General features: G+C 42.0%; 1 protein-coding gene across 2 annotated transcripts in view; it reads right to left on the bottom strand.

Moving 5' to 3' along the window:
• BLMH (bleomycin hydrolase) overlaps positions 1-5,460 on the bottom strand; it is a 51,550-nt gene that overhangs the window by 33,550 nt on the left and 12,540 nt on the right. The window lies entirely within an intron of this gene.

Genomic DNA, 5,460 nt, shown 5'->3' with positions numbered 1-5,460 from the left:
TTATGAGTGTTGATTTTGTAACCTGAGACGCTGCTGTATTCCTTGATCACTTCTAGGAGTTTTGTAGTAGAATCCCTGGTGTTTTCCAGGGTCACTAATTTAACACAGATTACAGAGATTCAGATTCAGTGTATCTGGGATGGGGCCCAGGAGTCTGTATTTTTAACAAGCACATGGTAATTCTAACGTAGATGGACTTCAGATCACCTTCTGACAAACACCACCTTAGATCTCCTCTAGGACTCTTGATACTAGGCTACTCACCTCTCAACAAATCTGACCACAGCCCATCTATAACGCTTTCCACTCCCATCTCACTTCATTCAAAGCACATCTCTAATGCACATTTCTCTAGGAAAACTTGATCCCCCAAATAAGGTGCACCAACTCCATCTCTGGTGTTAGATGCTATGCTTGCATATCTCTTAGGACATTTACTTTATTTCACTTTGTATTACTTATTTTATTGCCTACTAGAGAAAGTTACTCCACATGTAACATGAAAAATGTGTGATTTAATGTAATGGAGGTTTGTAGAGTGCTTCACACAGTATGCCTCTTGGGAGTTACCATCAGAAACAAACCTTGGGCTGGAAGGATCTTGAAGTGAGTTCCTATAATTTGATGTTGCTTCAACATCCATTATGAATATAAATTAGACTTTCTCATACCAGAAGCAGGGCTTAGCAACCCTTGAACCAATTCCTAGTTCTCCGCTTCTTCCCAATTTTTTAATGTGGTTGATTTAGATATATGCATTAAATAGCTGCCTCCTGGTGACCTCCTCATAAGGGACGGCTAGACACAACCTACTTGACTTGCCTCACTGACCCACACATTCCTCAGGGACTGCACAGATATGCTACAGTGACCACTTCTCAGGCATGGTATGACTCCATGGAACCCAAGCCTGCTTACCCCACACCCAACAATTAGAACTCTGGGTAGGACACCTGCTTTGGCAACACCCAGACCCCGATAAAGGCTTCAACACACAGGTCCTCACTCTCACTACCTACCTGCAACAAGCATTGCTTCCCACTCCCTACTGGCCCTGTGAGAAATGCTTTCTCTTCTCTCCAAGATCTGTAACTAATGCACTGCTTCTGTTATGTCACGTTTTGCTGAGCTGCCCCCTCTGGATCTTAACTGAGTGACACACTTGACCCCAACTCCTTTCCTGGTTAGGGCTCTCCTAGAGTGGTTATCTTGGTAGGAATAAACTGGACACAGATCAAACAAGAGGCACAGGGCATCTGCCAGTATAAATAAGTTTCCTGAGAGATATCTGGAAGAGTGTCACAGGTTAGATACTTATGCCACCTGCAGGATAAAGAAGTATCCTGTGAAAGGCACACTGTAAACACCCATGACAACTTCTCCTGGACCCATCAGGGCAGGCACAGGGTTTAAACCCATTCTCCTGAAAGAGACCTCAAGACCAAACTAAAATGGAAAAATATAGGTCTGAGTCTGATATAGTATATAATATATAAGTCACAGGTACATAAGTCTCGTTTACCTTAAGGAGAACAAAGCACATTTCTGGGCTTTCATCACTCTTTCTTACAACAGCCACTAAATTATGACAAAAGAAACAGAGTTCTTTTTAAAAATAGTTCTGCTCTTCAGTGGGCTAAGAAAAAGAAATGTGACTTAAGACTCAGTGAAGACTATTTAAATGGGGAGAATTAAGGAATAAGGGTTTCACTACACTTGGGTTTTCATTGACAGATGATATGAAATGTATTTAGAGCTGTAAGGAAACATGATCTACAATTCATCTTTATTTTAATTGAGAATTTATGTTTTTTAGAGCTGTGAAATTTTCACTTCTAAAGGATACTTAAGAGAGACTATTGAAATATTTTGTTAATATTATTTGAGGATTTTAAGTATTAAAGGGGGTCACTGGCAAAAGTACTTATTGGTTTTATTATATCTATTTAGTAAAAAGACAACGCAATGTGTGAGTATAGTCTATTTCCTTTAAAAACCTTAAGAGGAGGGTGGCACCTGTGGCTCAGCGGGTAGAGTGCCGGCCCCATATACCGAGGGTGGCAGCTTCGAACCTAGCCCTGGCCAAATTGCAACAAAAAAATAGCTGGGCATTGTGGGGGGCGCTTGTAGTCCCAGTTACTCAGGAGGCTGCAGCAAGAGAATTGCCTAAGCCCAGGAGCTGGAGGTTGCTGTGAGCTGTGTGATGCAATGGCACTCTACCAAGGGTGATAGAGTGAGACTCTGTCTCAAAAAAAAAACCTCAAGAGAGGGCCAGGCGCAGTGGCTCACACCTATAATCCTAGCACTCTGGGAGGCCAAGATGGGTTGATTCCTTGAGCTCAGGAGTTCAGGACCAGCCTGAGCAGGAGTGAGAGACCTTGTATCTGAAAAATAAAGAAGCCAGGCATTGCAGCAGCTGCCTATAGTCTCAGCTAGTTGGGAGGCTGAGGCAAGAGGATAGCTTGAGCCAGGAGTTTGAGGTTGTTGTGAGCTATGATGCCATGGCCCTCTACCCAGGACAATAAAATGAGACTGTTTAGGGAAGAATACAATAGAACAGAAGACCTCAGGAGAAAGTTTAGTCCCTTTTTCAGAGTCAGGGATATCCTCCAAGGCTGTCAAAAAGAATTCCCTTTTCTCTTTCAGAATCCCAAAGTGAAGACTATACTAAAAAGTTATTTCTTACCAGCAGTAGATCTTAACCAGGAACTTTTATTTGTTTTTTTTTTTCTTTTTTGAGATAAGGTCTCACCCTGTTGCCCTCGGTTGAGCGCCATGGTGTCACAGCTCATAGCAACCTCAAACTCTTGGGCTCAAGTGATCCTCTTGCCTCAGCCTCCCAAGTAGCTGGGAGGTACCTGCCACAACACCCAGCTAGTTTTTCTATTTTTAGTAGAGATGGGGTCTGGCTCTTGCTCAGGCTGGAACAACAAGCTTTTAAAGTAAAGATGCTATAACTGAGATGCTGAAACAAAAGTAACTGTTAAAAGAACAGTGAGATGGGACTATCCTCACAAATATTAAAATATTATGAAAAGCCTCAGTAATTAAAATAGAGTTACTGGCAAATAAACAGACTCACAGAACAGAAGTGAAACTTCAGGGGCTTTAGATATGATAAAAACGGCATCTCAAATTAAGAGGTAGGGAGCAGATGGGAGTATTCAAAAAAGGTATGCGTTAACTAAGTAGCCATCTGGAAAAAAAATTAGATCCATACCACATACCTTACAGCAGGATAAATTCCAAATGGATCAGAGATTCAAATATTAATATCAAAACCCTGTAAGTATTAGGATAAAAATGGAAGAACTCTTTTTTTTTTTTTTTTGAGACAGAGCCTCAAGCTGTCCCCCTGGGTAGAGTGCCGTGGCATTACAGCTCACAGCAACCTCCAACTCCTGGGCTCAAGCGAGTCTCCTGCCCCCGCCTCCCAAGTAGCTGGGACCACAGGCGCCCGCCACAACGCCCGGCTATTTTTTGGTTGCAGCCGTCATTGTTGTTTGGCGGGTCCGGGCTGGGGATTCGAACCCGCCACCTTAGGTGTACATGGCTGGCGCCTTAGCCGGTTGAGCTATAGGAGCCGAGCCGAAGAACTCTTTTATAATCAGAGTGGGAAAAGCCTAATGGAAAACCATAAAAAATTTCAAATTTGACTACATTAAGAATGAAATATTCTTTGTATTACAGATATCATATCACACAAGGTTAGTTTTTATTATGAATAAAGAGGAGAAATTCATAAAAGACCAAGAAATATATAAGTAAAGGATAAGAAGAGACAGATCACAGAAATGATGCTCAACCTCACTCAAAGAAAAACATAAATTAAATGGGGAGACAGCACTATTTATCTTTAGGATTGGCAAAAATCCAATTGTTTGATAAACATAATGCCTTGATAAAGCTAAAGGCAAATGGGTTCTAGCAGACATTGCTAATGAGTATAAAATGTATAATCCTCAGGATAATTTGGTATCACATATGAAAATTAAAAATGAATATTCTCTCTTTCTCTCTCTCTCTTTTTTTTTTTGGCAGAGTCTTGCTCTGTAGCCCTGGCTAGGGTGCAATGGCATGATCATAGCTCACTGCAAACTCAAACTTCTAGGCTTAAGCAATCATCCTGCCTCAACCTCCTCAATAGCTGGGATTACAGGTAATCATCCCTATGCCTGGCTAATTTGCCTACTGTTTGTAGAGGTGGGGGTCTCATTCTTGCCCAGACTGATCTTGAATTCCTGACCTCAAGTAATTCTCCCACTTTGGTCCCCCAGAGTGCTAAGATCACAGTCATCAGACTGGTCTGCACTTCTTTCTGACTCAAAAATTCTACTTGTAGAAATATAACCTACAGGTCTATATGCACATATGCAAACTATGTATGAGACAGAATGTCCATTAATTAATAAGAAACCAGTTAATTATGATACACCCAGACAATGAATTATTATGAAAAAAAAATTTTTTTTTGAGATGGAGTCTCACTTTGTTGCCCAGGCTAAAGTGCTGTGGCATCAGTCTAGTTCACAGCAGCCCCAAACTCCTGGGTTTCAGTAATCCTCCTGCCTCAGACTCCTGAGTAGCTGGGACTGACTACAGGCACCCACCACAATGCCCAGATAATTTTTCTGTTTTTCACAGATACAGGGTCTCACTACTGCTCAGGCTGGTCTTAACTCCTGAGATTAAGCAATCCTCCTGCTTTAGCCTCCCAGAGTGCCAGGATTATAGGAGTGAGCCTCAGTGACCAATCTGTTGTGTGTTTTAAGAGCCTGGGGCTGGGTATAAGGTGGGGTATTCACTATGTTGCCCAGGCTAGATTCAAACTCCTGGGCTCAAGCGATTCTCTTGCCTCAGCCTCCCAAGTAGTCGGGACTACAGGTACGCAGCACCACACCCAGTTATGTTTTATTTTTAACCGCATTTTGGTAGAGAATACATTAATAGTCATTAGGGGACCCAGAGGCCAAAAGAAGAGTAGACATAATGCAATAGATGTGACTACACATTTCCAAAACAGATCTGCCTTCTCTGTCATCTCAATAAGCAACCTGTGCTTCACTTCTGTCAGAATGTCTTTAGCAAAAACACACGTTACTCAAAGCTATATGAGCGTCATAGCTGTTCATTTAAGTCATCATTCTGACTTGCCTACAAGGCTAAGCAAATCATAGGTACTAATTTGCGGCTTTAAAACCACCACTAGACTCTTCATTACCAGAGTCAGGTTCAATAAAGAAGAGTCATTTGAGGCATTGTAAAAATTTAAAAACCTACCACACAGAAGTCTATGGTGAACAGGCAGTAGAATCAATAAGTAAATAATTCTATAAAACATCCACACTCAGCTCGGCGCCTGTGGCTCAAGTAGCTAAGGCGCCAGCCACATCCACCCAAGTTGGCGGGTTCAGATCCAGCCCGGGCCGCCAAACAACAATGACGGCTGCAACCAAAAAA

Source organism: Otolemur garnettii, unplaced genomic scaffold (genome assembly GCF_000181295.1).
Source record: "Otolemur garnettii isolate 467f Iridium unplaced genomic scaffold, OtoGar3 scaffold00166, whole genome shotgun sequence".
Classification (NCBI taxonomy): Eukaryota; Metazoa; Chordata; class Mammalia; order Primates; family Galagidae; genus Otolemur; species Otolemur garnettii.
The sequence above is the reverse complement of the archived record's forward strand: the minus strand, read 5'-3'. Positions and strand labels throughout refer to the sequence as shown.